Source organism: Juglans microcarpa x Juglans regia, chromosome 3D (genome assembly GCF_004785595.1).
Source record: "Juglans microcarpa x Juglans regia isolate MS1-56 chromosome 3D, Jm3101_v1.0, whole genome shotgun sequence".
NCBI lineage: Eukaryota > Viridiplantae > Streptophyta > Magnoliopsida > Fagales > Juglandaceae > Juglans > Juglans microcarpa x Juglans regia.
Window position 1 is genome coordinate 22,828,715 of NC_054598.1, and position 14,888 is coordinate 22,843,602.

Sequence of the window (14,888 nt, forward strand, 5' to 3'; positions counted from 1 at the left end):
TCATAAAATGATTCACACAAACAATCCAATTATCGGACACTGTAGGCGGGAATCGCAGGCGGGACTCTACCACCGTCCCTGCTTACCACCATCCCTACCGCGTGCACCGTAGGCGGGAATCACAGGCGGGACACAACCACCATCCCTGCTTACCACCATCCCTAACGCGTGCACCGTAGGCGGGAATCACAGGCGGGACTCTACCACCATCCCTGCTTACCACCATCCCTACAGTTCCTTTACACATAATAAATACTTAACAGAGCACTGTAGGCGGGAATCACAGGCGGGACACAACCACCATCCCTGCTTACCACCATCCCTACAGTCTCTTTTCCTTTTACTCACATGAAAATCCAAATCCAATAAATACATGAACATGTATGCAATCATGCGAAAACCCAGTTTTCTTTATAAACATGATCATGCATGCAATATGCGATGTACGTGAACAAGTCATAACCAACAACCAACAACCACAATGCAAACAAACACAACTCCGTCCACAATCCATCCGACCCCCGAAACTCCTCGGACTCAGTCCGGCAAAACAACCCAATTCACAGATAATATGCGTTAGTGCAAAAATATATTTAAATCACGAAAGTTCTTTAAGGAAAATACTTACAGTGCAATATAATAATTTCCGGAGGATCTCGAAGTTGCAAGTGGTGATTTCTGAGCAACACCACAGTGTAAAATACACTGTGGCCGTGGGTCACAATTACCAACTTTTCAACGAGGACAAACGAAGACCCAAGATTGATAGGGTAGGGCCTAGGGAGGTCGGTGAAACCAATGGTGGTGGTGGTTTGCCGTGGGTGGCGGCGGAATGGGCGGTAGAAGACCAAAATGCCCAAATCGGAAATGTAGTTGGTGGAGCTTCACCGGTGACGGATCGGAGGTGAGGTTGGGTCCAATGGGTTGCCAAGAGGTCGGGGATGAAGTGGTAGGAAGATGGTGGCCAATGGTGGTGCGACGGCGGCGCAACGGCGGAAGGAGTGCCGCGGCTTCGAAGAGCTACTGGTGGTTAACGGCGGCACGGATGGAGGTGAGATTGGTAGGGTGAGGTCGCCGGCGGCTGGGGAAGCTAATGGGCTGGGCGGTGAGGGCCACCGCCGGCTCACGGCGGCGCTGGCGTGAAGGTGGCCCGCGGCTTCGTGGGGGGCGTGTGGGCTACCGGCGGCGAGGTAGGGGCTGAGGTTTGGGAGGTGAGGTCGCCGGAGGGAGGGGGAGCTGGTCGGCTGGGCGGTGTCGCGCACGGCGGCGCGACAGCGGCGCTGGGAGGAGACGAAGGAAACGGGCGGAGGAGAGGAGAGAGAGAGGTCGCGCGGGAGAGGAGAGGAAAATAAGGAAAAAAAAGAAAAGAAGAAAAGAAAAAGGAAGGAAAGAAAAAAGGAGGGAAAAGAAATGAGGTCCAATCCTCATAACTTGGGTCACAAAAAAGATCCAACGGAGACGATTTTAAAACCACAAGTTAAATAAAATAATTTAAACGTAATGGTAAAGTCAAATTGAAATAATTAAATCCCACAGTAATTAATTTAAATATTAAAAGCAATTTAAATGCATAACAATAAATAAATATTTAGAAAGCACATAAAATTAATTTTCACCAAATAAAATCATAGAAATAAACTTACTAAAAATCCAACCAATTTTAAAATAAGAGGATAAATTTTTGAACAATCAAAAATAATCCTTCAGTAAAAATACACTGAAATACGGGGCGTTACAAAAATGTATATTGGAAAGCTTGTGTTGGCAAGTTAAGAAAAATCGATGGTCAGCCCATTCAAGCCAGAAGGCTCTAAAAGTGGTTCCGATGGTGTTCCCTCAAGTTCTTAATCTACTTATTTCTCTTTAGAAATAGGAAATTTTTGTTTAAAATCTGTCTCAATGAATTCTTTATTCAAACTTAATGAATCTACCACTAGCATCTCTATAGAATCTGATAATATTAATCAAGAAGACTACAGTATATTAGATATAGAAAGAAATCTACAAGACTGGACAATTCCTGATGTTCCAAAAAATCAAATATACAAAATCTCTACTTTTTCTTATAAATTATCATTCCTTACAAATTATACAATTAAAACAGTAGAGAAAACTATTAGTTTAAATAATGACTATGAATCATTACAACTCTTAACAAAAAAGGCTATTGATCATCACAAAAAATAAAATTATTCTTTTAAACATATTGGACTAGTACAAGTAGCTATAAAGTCACTCACTCGAAATGGCTTAAATACCTCAGTATTGCTTTGTTTAAGAGACAGGAGACATTATAACTTTCATGATTCATTACTTGGAATGGTAGAATCCAGCTTGTTCCAAAGACCGGTCTATTTTAATTGTTATCCCAATTATTCTTTATCATTATTTGATGGTAATATTTTACACGCCTTAACACTAAATATTAAGACAAATGGCCATCAAATGATGAAAATGTCACATGCTTTAACAGTAGTTTATAGGATTCATTATAAATTAATGAAAACAACATTAGAACCGCAAGCTCTAATTACTAGCCCTAAAGGATATACATTATTATTACAATCTAGTACACAAAATTCTAGTATATAAATTCCTAAACAAATCAATTGGAATCAAGTCACACTTCCTAATGAATGATAATTAGAGAATATTACCCCAACACCCAAGATAGAAAATAATTCTAAAGATAATCTCGAATATATAGATCAAAAATCGGATGGGACGATTCAAATAGCTTTTCAGCCTTTTAGAAGATCTTTTTCACATTATTCCTCTCCAGCATCCTCCAGTTATCATACACCCAAATCTATTCTTGAATAATTTCTAGAAATAAATCCTAAAATTTTGACACCAAATCTTTTGATACTAGATTCCAAAATCATGACACCCAGATTCGAGGAATCATTCCTGGAAACATTATTGATACGCCAGTATATGCTATTAGCCATCCTGATAGAGCATCTATCTCCCATAATCCTAAAAAAGAACCCTCTTCTCCGACGTATTCTCAAGTAGTTGAAGATGATGTCCAAATATATACCCTGAATAAAGAAGAATTTAAAATTAACAAACAATATCTCAAACAAGATTATATGAAAAAAGAAAATAGTCACAAAAGAATAATATTTTTCTCAACCTTTACAAAAAATAGAAAGAGATTATATTCAAGAAAAATATTACGAAGATTTAGAAAAAATACAGATCAATATACATTTCTTTACATGGTTTGAGATATATAAATCAAACCAATTATCTACCATAAATAGGACTACTAATCAATGGATTAAAGGAGAAAATAACCAAATTATTTATGAAGAATATCCCCATTTTGAAGCCATCAAGTACAATCAGAGGAATAGTTAAATTTTGGCTACACCAATAAAAAAACATAATATTGCAAATACTGAAAAAAAAACCTTGATAATATAATACAACAAAGCAATTATACTAATTTATATTTAAAAATCATGGGTAAGCAATTAGAAATGATTGAAACCCAAATATCCCCTATAAAACCCACTATTAAAGAAATAAAAGAAACTCCTTTATTTGTTCCCCACGAAATTCCATCCCATTTAAAATCGATTTTTTCCAAAAATAAAAATGATTTATTGAAACAGATCTCTAGTAAATTAGAAAAATAAACTATTAGTAACATTGCTACCACCTCAAAACAACCACATATTAATGTATTAAGCAAAATAGACTCACCCGTAATATCTGACTTTGAAATTAGTAATATTGAAAATCAATTTAAAAATCTAGATCTACAGATAAACAAGATTAGAGGAGATCATGTTAATAATTTTTCTGCTAGAGATTCAAAACAGCATGTCTCTATTACTAGTAATTGGTATCCCAGACCTACTCCACCGGATATGCAATTCGAGGAAAGAGAACATATAGTAAGATCAGCCTTTGCGCTAGATGTATTATACGAATGGAATATAGACGGATTATCTAAATATGAAATACTAAATCATTTTCAAGAAATGATTATGGTAGCCAACGTCTATAAAAGTAACAGAAAAACTGATCATCAGGTAGCATACATTATTGTTACAGGATTTACTGGCCAACTAAAGGGTTGGTGGGATCATTATCTTTCATATGATGAAAGGTCACGTATATTAATAGCTTATAAATATGATGAAAATATGCAAATAATTAAAACAGAAAATGATTTACCTCTAGAAGATGCTGTCAACACATTAATATATGCATTAACTAAATACTTTATTGGTGATTCCGTTCAATTTAAAGAAAGAACTAGTGATTTATTGATTAATCTTAAATGCCCTCAATTATCTGATTTTCATTGGTATAAAGATATATTTCTAACTAAAGTTATGATCAGAAATGATTGCCAACAGCCATACTGGAAGGAAAAGTTCATAGCCGGACTTCCATATTGCTTCGCCCAAAAGGTACGAGAATCATTATTAAGATCAGACGGTACTATTGATTTTCATAATCTCACATATGGTGATATAATAAGTAAGATTAACAGAACTGGATTAACTATGTGCAACGATTTAAGATTAAAAAAGCAAATGGAGAAAGAAAAGAAGTTTGCTAGAAAAGAATTAGGTACTTTTTGTGAACAATTTTGTTATACTCCTTTATTAGCCCCCTCAAGAAGACACAAAAAGAGAAAAAGAGTTTATAAGAATTATTCCAATAAAAAATGAAAATATAGAAAACCTTATAAAAAGACAAAAGAAAAACCAATATATAATAAGCCACTAAAAAGTCCTAAAAAGATTAATAAAAAGAAAAAGCAGATTGTTTGTTATAAATACGGAAAAGTAAGATATTATAAATCAAACTGTAAAGTCAAACAACAAATTAATGAATTAGATATATCCGAAACATTAAAAGACAAATTAATGGATATTTTTATAATACATTCAAGTGAAGATGAGGTTAGTTCTTCAGAAGAAGAAGAAATTTATCAATTAAAAGAATCAAGTTTTTCAGAACAATCTTCCAATAGTGAATTAGAAGAAGATGAAGTACATATTTGTAATTGTCTAAGTAAGGATAATTGCATTTGTAACAAAACCATTAATGTACTTTCAAAACAAGAAGACATTATACTAGAATTAATAAACAAAATCAACAACCCTCAAGAAAGAAAAGATTATTTAGAAAAATTAAAAGATACATTTAATAATCAAAATACTACAATAACTTCATCCTCAACACCTTACAATTTTTCAGAAATAATAGGAAGATTTAAAACTGACAAACAGAAAATTACAATTCAAGATATACAACAAGAAATCAATGAGATAAAATAAGAAATTAGAAATTTAAAAACATCCAATCTTAAATTAGAAGTTTCAAACGAACAATTATTACAAGAAATTATATTATTAAAAATAGAGAAAAATGGAAAGAATCTTCATGATGAAGAACCCAAAATTGAACAGGGAAAATGTTCAACATTAGATGAAACGGACAATTTCATTAATATTCTTGATAAGATAAATTTTCAAAAATGGTATGTTAAAAGTAACAGTTTCAATTAACCAAGAATTCTCTTTTACTACAATTGCCCTATTAGATACAGGAGCGGACCTAAATTGTATACAAGAGGGATTAATACCTTCTAAATATTTTGAAAAAACAAAAAAAACATTATCCCAAGCCAATGGAACAAAATTGAATATAAATTATAAATTATCCAATGCACATATATGTAATAATGGACTTTGTTTTAAAACAACATTCATTTTAGTAAAAAATATTAATACCAAAGTAATCTTAGGAAATCTCTTTCTTGCACTACGTTACCCTTTTCTGTAACAGAAGAAGGAATTTCTACTAAAATACTTGGACAAGAGATACAATTTAAATTCATATTTTCCCCGGTACTAAAAGAAATTAACTCTTTAAAGAAAATTTCACTAACCAGAGAGATTAATTTTTTAACAAAAAATAAAATTAGAAAAAAGGAAAACCAAATAAACTTCTTAAAACAAGAATTAAAATATAAAAGAATTCGAGAACAATTAAAAGATCCATTATTAACCCAAAAAATAGATAATTTCAAAATTACAATTGAAAATGAAATATGTTCTAACCTGCCCAATACATTCTGGAACAGAAAACAACACATAGTTGAATTACCCTATGAAAAAGAGTTTTCTGAGAAAAACATTCCAACCAAGGCTAGACCTATCCAAATGAATAATGAATTACTAGAATATTGTAAAAAAGAAATTAATGATTTAAAAACAAAAGGATTAATAAGGAAAAATAAATCACCATGGAGTTGTGCTGCCTTTTATGTCCAAAAACAGGCAGAATTAGAAAAAGGAGTTCCTCGTTTAGTAATAAATTATAAACCTTTAAATAAGGTATTACAATAGATTAGATACCCAATTCCTGATAAAAAAGATTTATTATCCCGATTATATAATGCTATATTATTCTCAAAATTCGACATGAAAAGTGGGTTTTGACAAATCCAAATCGCTGAAAAAGATCGATATAAAACAGCTTTCACAGTCCCATTTGGACATTTTGAATGGAATGTTATGCCCTTTGGATTAAAAAATGCCACTAGTGAATTTCAAAATATTATGAACGAAATATTTACTCCATTCACTTATTTTTCAATAGTTTATATAGATGATGTATTAATATTTTCTTCATCTATTGAATAACATTGAAAACATTTAAATATTTTTGTTCAAGTTATCAAACAAAATGGATTAGTTGTCTCCTCATCAAAAATAAAACTATTTCAAGAAAAAATTAGATTCCTTGGACATGAAAAAGTTTTTACTTAGAATAGATTGCAAATCAGCCAAGGAAATTTTAATTAAAGATGTGAAAAACCTGGCTGCCAAGCAAGTATTTGCCAGATGGCAAGCTATATTAAGTATTTTTTATTTTGATATTGAGCATATTAAAGGAGAATCTAATTCTCTTCCTGATTTTCTATCCCGAGAATTCTTACAGGGAAAATCATGTCATCTTCAAAGTCCAAAATAAAATCCAAATCCTCACACGCGCGGCCGCCATCTCCTCCTTATCCTTCACCTTGTCCTTCTGCAACTCCAAGACCTTATACGGTATTGGAGTCATTACCACAAATATTAGACCCTCTTACAATCCATTTTCACCATTAACTTCTCCAAAATTACTAACCTATTCCAAAGCTGTTTCTCCTTCTTCTCCTTCTCCTTCCCAAATTATTAATCCCCCATTATTATCTCAACCTTCTTCATCTCCTATTATTATCAAATCTCATTGGCATCTAGTCTTTCCTATTGAATCTGAAATTCAACATCTGTCTGACCCTCAGAAATTACTTTATGCCTTTCTCCTACCAGATTGGCATTATGTTCCACAAAACATTAAGAAAACCCAGCATTTTTATGAATTTATATTAGTAGATACTGACTCAATTATTCTCTCAGAAATTCCTTGTTCCCTTCAAACTCAACCTTCTCCACCAGCATCTCCAATTATTGCTTTTCATAAAGTCATTATCAAACAAGTTCTCACCTTGGAACAATGGGAAAAAATCCGTATTTAACAAGAAAATTCTCTCATCCATATGATTCTCCTTATTATGATTATTACGATTACCAGCAAGCATGGACAAAAATGTTTTTAAAACAAAACAAAAATTTGCGTCATTCATGGTTCCTTCATTTTGATAAACTACAGGAAATTAAAACACTCCCGAAATGGTTCTCACTATGGTGGGAATATTATGGACCCGAGTCTCTTCTCCTTCCTCTTCCCCTTCAGGAAAGTCTCCAAAATTTCATTTCACAAAATGACTGTCCACCAGCATTAAACCATTGTTCACCCCTCTTGCTCTTCTTTCTCAAAACAAAATTAAATTGGATTATGAAATGGGAATACATTATCAAACCTCATCCCTCTCTCAAAACCATTATGTTCCTAGCCCGTCAAGTTTCCACCAAATGGTGAGAAAAATACAATTATGATCATGTATTGAAGATGTTTTCAAAAGTTACCAAAGCTCCGGAAGTCCTAGTCCAACGAAGCAGATTTCAAGCACAATTAGCATCCATTACAAACAAAAAGGATTTGAAAAAATTAGCTGAAGTAATGTCACAAATATCAGACAGTGACGATGAAGAAGAAGCACAACCTAGATTATCTCCACTACAGCAACTCGCATTATCACCAGCCCATCAGGCCTCTCCTTCTCAACAGGCCTCTCAATTTCAGGGCAACCAAGCTGCATCTCCTTCTCAAGATTATTCACCTTACCATCCGATACAACTGATGGATTCTCAAGATCCGTTTAAACTGGAATTAGCAAATTATGATCCTCAGAATATGTGACTCCAAAAAATTATTATCTGACTAACCAGTATGACATGAAGAAATTATCAAAATATTATTCCTCTAGAAAGTTATTCGTGACAGATCATTGTCCAGCAAAGCGACAAATAATTCTGTACAAGATTACGTGTCCTGTACTATGTTTGTTTTTAGCGTCGGCTGACACTGTTCTTGTCTTTAATGTCGGCCGGTACTGTGTTTGTCTTTAGCGTCGGCTGATACTGTTCTTATAATGGCCGGTACTGTTCATGTATTATTAGAGTTACTGTTTTAGTGTCTATATAAAGGGGTTCACGAGGCAAGAAGGGTATTCAGAATTTCTAATCTGAAATCCCTTCCTCTCTCGTCCAAACCTCTCCAGTCTAGTCCTATTCTCCTCTCTTTGTAAATCTTTCAATCGTCCTTCTCTCATGTCTTCAGCCCTCAACTCCTTTGAGAATTAATCTCCTTGTAAGTATTATGTTCTTAATGAAGAAGTTTATTTCATATCTCTTTTCTTCAATTTTTATTTCTTCATGCATATGGTCGGTTATACCGCCTGCCTTCTTTGCTATCATGCATATGGCCGCTCTTACCGCCTTTTATTTTAATATTATATTATTCTAAACATAATATCATTTTATTCTACCTGGGATATACGCCTTTGGTATCAGAGCCATTGGTGATAGTATTTTTATTACTATTTTATTTCAGTATTGTTATTGCTATTTCAGTATTGTTATTGCAATTTTATTTTTTTCTTGATATTTACGATGGATTTCTATTATGCTCATAATACTGGCTTTCGCGATTTGTATGAGTTAAAATGTACAAAATATAATTTAAGAATGGAACTACAAATCTTGATGGATAATATAAAAGATCTTAAAAGACAACAACAATTAATGAGGCAAAATTATACATTAATGATGTCTAAATATCATGTATATCAAAGTAGACAATCTGCGATAGAATATTATGAAGCTGACTACACTTTCCTAAGAAACGAAATTAATAGCATAAGAAACCATCTGAAGATACTTGCTTCATTAAAAAAAAAAAAATAGTAAGGAATCACTGATACAAATTTTACAAAGATAACCCATAACTAGAGAGAAAAATGTATATTGGGAAGCTTGTGTTGGTAAGCCAAGAAAAACCGATGGTCAGCCCATTCAAGCCAGAAGGCTCTAAAGGTGATCCCGGTGGTGTTCCCTCAAGTTCTTAATCTACTTATTTCTCTTTGAAAATAGGAAATTTTTGTTTAAAATCTGTCTCAATGAATTCTTTATTCAAACCTAATGAATCTACCGCTAGCATCCCTATAGAATCTGATAATATTAATCAAGAAGACTACAGTATATTAGATATAGAAAGAAATCTACAAGACTAGACAATTCCTGATGTTCCAAAAACTCAAATATACAAAATCTCTACTTTTTCTTCTAAATTATCATTCCTTACAAATTATACAATTAAAACAGTAGAGAAAACTATTAGTTTAAATAATGACTATGAATCATTACAACTCTTAACAAAAAAGGCTATTGATCATCACAAAAAATAAATTATTCTTTTATACATATTGGACTAGTACAAGTAGCTATAAAGCCACTCACTCGAAATGGCTTAAATACCTCAGTATTGCTTTGTTTAAGAGACGGAAGACATTATAACTTTCATGATTCATTACATGGAATGGTAGAATCCAGCTTGTTCCGAGGACCGGTCTATTTTAATTGTTATCCCAATTTTTATTTATCATTATTTGATGGTAATATTTTACACGCCTTAACACTAAATATTAAGACAAATGGCTATCAAATGATGAAAGGGTGACATGTTTTAACAGTAGTTTATAGGATTCATTATAAATTAATGAAAATAACATTAGAACCACAAGCTCTAATTACTAGCCCTAAAGGATATACATTATTATTACAATCTAATACACAAAATTCTAGTATACAAATTTCTAAACAAATCAATTGGAATCAAGTCACACTTCCTAATGAATGGCAATTAGAGAATATTACCCCAACACCCAAGATAGAAAATAATTCTAAAGATAATCTCGAATATATAGATCAAAAACTGGATGGGACGGTTCAAATAGCTTTTCAGCCTTTTAGAAGATATTTTTCACATTATTCCTCTCCAGCACCCTCCAGTTATCATACACCCAGATCTATTCTTACATCAATTTCTAAAAATAAATCCCAAAATTTTGACACCAGATCTTTTGATACTAGATCCCAAAATCTTGACACCCAGATTCGAGGAATCATTCCTGGAAACATTATTGATACGCCAGTATATGCTATTAGCCATCCTGATAGAGCATCTACCTCACATAATCCTGAAAAAGAACCCTCTTCTCTGACGTATTCTCAAGTAGTTGGAGATGATGCCCAAATATATACCCTGAATAAAGAAGAATTTAAAATTAACAAAGAATATCTCAAACAAGATTATATGAAAAAAGAAAATAGTCACAAAAGAATAATATTTTTCTCAACCTTTACAAAAATAGAAAGAGATTATATTCAAGAAAAATATTACGAAGATTTAGAAAAAATACAGATCAATATACCTTTCTTTACATGGTTTGAGATATATAAATCAAACCAATTATCTACCATAAACAGGACTACTAATCAATGGATTAAAGGAGAAAATAACCAAATTATTTATGAAGAATATCCCACTTTTGAAGCCATCAAGTACAATTAGAGGAATACTCAAATTTTGGCTACACCAATAAAAAAACATAATATTGCAAATACTGAAAAAAACCTTGATAATATAATACAACAAAACAATTATACTAATTTATATTTAAAAATCATGGGTAAACAATTAGAAAGGATTGAAACCTAAATATCCCCTATAAAACCCACTATTAAAGAAATAGAAGAAACTCCCTTATTTGTTCCCCACGAAATTCCATCCCATTTAAAATCGATTTTTTCTAAAAACAAAAATGATTTATTGGAACAGATCTCTAGTAAATTAGAAAAATTAACTATTAGTAACACTGCTACCACCTCAAAACAACCACATATTAATGTATTAAGCAAAATAGACTCACCCGTAATATCTGACTCTGAAATTAGTAAGATTGAAAACCAATTTAAAAATCTAGATCTACAGATAAACAAGATTAGAGGAGATCATGTTAATAATTTTTCGGCTAGAGATTCAAAACAGCATGTCTCTATTACTCGTAATTGGTATCCCAGACCTACTCCACCGGATATGCAATTTGATGAAAGATAACATATAGTAAGATCAGCCTTTGCGCCAGATGTATTATACGAATAGAATATAGACGGATTATCTGAATATGAAATACTAAATCATTTTCAAGAAATGATTATGGTAGCCAACGTCTATAAAAGTAACAGAAAAACTGATTATCAGGTAGCACACATTATTGTTACAGGATTTACTGGCCAACTAAAGGGTTGGTGGGATCATTATCTTTCATATGATGAAAGGTCACGTATATTAACAGAAGATAAATGAGAATTGAATATTTTAATATTTGATTAATCTATTATTTATTTACAAATTTGAAAAATCACTATTGTTGAAGCTAAAATTTTATAATAATGTCTAATTTGATATGGTAGTTTTTTGACACATTAACTAAAGTTTAACTACTATTAAATTTTGTTCAAGCTAGTAAAGATGCTTCAAATGAGTTTGTAGTTCAAAGAAATGAAAAAAAAAACATCTATCGGTCCGATCGAAATTCTAACTAACACAAAACAAGTGCATTGATGCTGATGTGACGTTTTTAATAATTTATTGATGAGTTTTTTATAAGTTTGAAAACTGGTATAGTTTCCGTCCAAAATGTATTTTAAGTAATGATACTGGCGAAAACCGGCTGACGAAGGGATACAAGAATGGGTGGGCAACGGGTTCCAGTTGCTCCATCCTGTTCGTGCCGCTCCTGCCCATGTGGTGAGGTGTTGGGTTTCGTCCCGCTCGAGTCGGGTGCAGGGATTTCATTTACATCTCTTGAAATTTTAATAATATATATAATAAAATTAAAATTATATATATATATAAAATAATCTGAAACTATTTAGGAGTTTTGATTAAAACTCTTGAAATTTCAATTTAGGGGTTTCAATTATTTGGATCAATTTAGAGATTTTGAATTAAATTAAAATTCCTAAATCAATTAATTTAGGGGTTTTAGGGGTTCGGATGATTTAAAACTCTTGAAATTTTAATTTAGGGGTTTCAATTATTTGGATCAATTTAGAGATTTTGAATTAAATTAAAACTCTTAAATCAATTAATTTAGGGGTTTTAGGAGTTCGGATGATTTTAATTTAGGGGTTTTAGGGGTTCGGATTAAATCATCCGAACCCCTAAATCAATTTAGAGGTTTCAATTCAAAACTCTTAAATTATGTTGGTTTTGCACTTTATCTTATTTTTTTATGTGTGGTGTATTATTATAAATTTTTTTATGTCGTATGTTGATTGATTTTATAATTTTTTATTGTATTGTGGAATTAGGAAGGTCTTCTCAAAGGGATTTCATTAATAACTCTCTTACTCCTACCAGTATCCCTGCCCCTACTAGTACTTCTGTCCTAGAACCTAACCTTACTCTAACCCCTAGGAGTGGGAGTACACCTTGCTCCGCCCTTAAGCCCACACAAAGCAAGAAATATGTTTCAATAGTTTGGTCTCATTTTACCAGACTAGAGGGTGGTGATCTCAATAACCCCCAACTATAATATAATTATTATGGAAAAATATATGGATATCACTATAGAAAACATGATACATTACATCACAGTTAAAGGTTCATTTGAAGAAACAATGCAAGAAGAGTCCAATATTAAGATACTTACTAGAGAAGAGTTAATTTAGACTATATATTAGAGTAAAAAAAATGGCAGATGGAAGTAGTGGGGTCCAACATTGAAAGGGTATACGAAGTATAATACTGATGAGTGTAGAAGGAAGTTAGCTCGTATGGTTATTAGAAACGAGCTACCTTTTCAGTTTGTAGATGGGAGAGGGTTCCAAGAATTTGTCCAATAATTGGAACCTAGATTTATGCTTCCTTCTCGCCACACTGTGGTAAATGATATTAAAAATATGTACTTGAAAGATAAAGATGTTTTGAGGGGCCAATTGGAGGGTTTGGTAGTTCGCCTCACTACCGATACTTAGGCTTATGTCCAAAATTTCAATTATATGTCTTTGACTGTTCATTTTATTGATTTTGATTGGATTCTTCATAAAAAAATTATTAAGTTTTGTCAAATAACTGATTACAATGATGAGACGATTGAAAAGGCCTTGGAGGCCTCAATAAAGGAATAGGGGTTGGCACAGGTTTTGACAGTTTCGGTTGATAATGTCTCGTCTAATGATATCGCCTTGAGATATCTGAAGACTTATCTTAGAGAGGCAAATAAGACATTATTGGGTGGTGAATATTTGCATGTTAGATGTTCTGCACATATCTTGAATCTAATTGTGATTGAGGGTTTGAAATATGTTGATAACTAGGTTGCACGAGCTAAACTGGTTGTGAAATTTGTGGGGTCTTCTCCTTCTAGATTGGAGAAATTCAAGATTATTACGAAGACTGTAAGCATAATATCAAATAAGGGTCTTTGTATTGATGTTCCTACCGGATGGAACTCAACCTTCTTGATGTTGGAGGCGGCCTAAGAATATAAGACAGCCTTTCAATTATTAGGTGATGAAGAAGACATTCAATATATCAAATACTTTGATGCGCATAGGGGATTAGGAAAGCCTAATGATGATGATTGGGAGGTAGTTTCTACTTTTGTTGATTTTCTCGAGCTTTTTTACGATGTCAGATTGAAGTTATCTGGTTTTTTGTATCCTACATCCCATGAATTTTGTCAACAAATATGTAGGGTGAAAGAAGAATTAAACGACATGTGTAGGGGTTCTAATCTAATGATGAGAGGGATGACATTGGCCATGAGGGTCAAATATGACAAGTATTGGGAGATTTGACTAGACTAAATATTTTGTTATATGTGGCTGTTATTTATGATCTCCGTCTAAAAATTTCAGGCATGTTATACGGTTTGGGACTTGCACACGATCAGGCATAGACTGATCTTATTGGTGAGATGGTCCGAGATACCTTGACTAAATTATATGATGAGTTTAATGTAATTAAGGGTGGAACTGTATCTACTATATCTACACATATCCCAACACCTCCTCCAAACACCGGGGCAACAAAGAAGCATAGATTGGTATGGACTAAGACTCTCGCAAATAATCTCACACTAGTCCATTAATCTAAGGAGGTGGTTTCAGAGTTAGACAACTATTTTTCAGTGAATTTTATTCAAGATGATGATGGTTTCGACATATTAGGATAGTAGAAGGCAGCATCAAAGAAATATCTCATCCTTTTTTAGATTGCTCGTTGTATGTTGGTCATCCCTATTAGCACCGCTGCCTCAGAATCAGCCTTTAGTACCAGAAGGCGCATATTGGATTCTTTCTGTAGTTTATTATATCCTACAACTATGAAGGCATTGA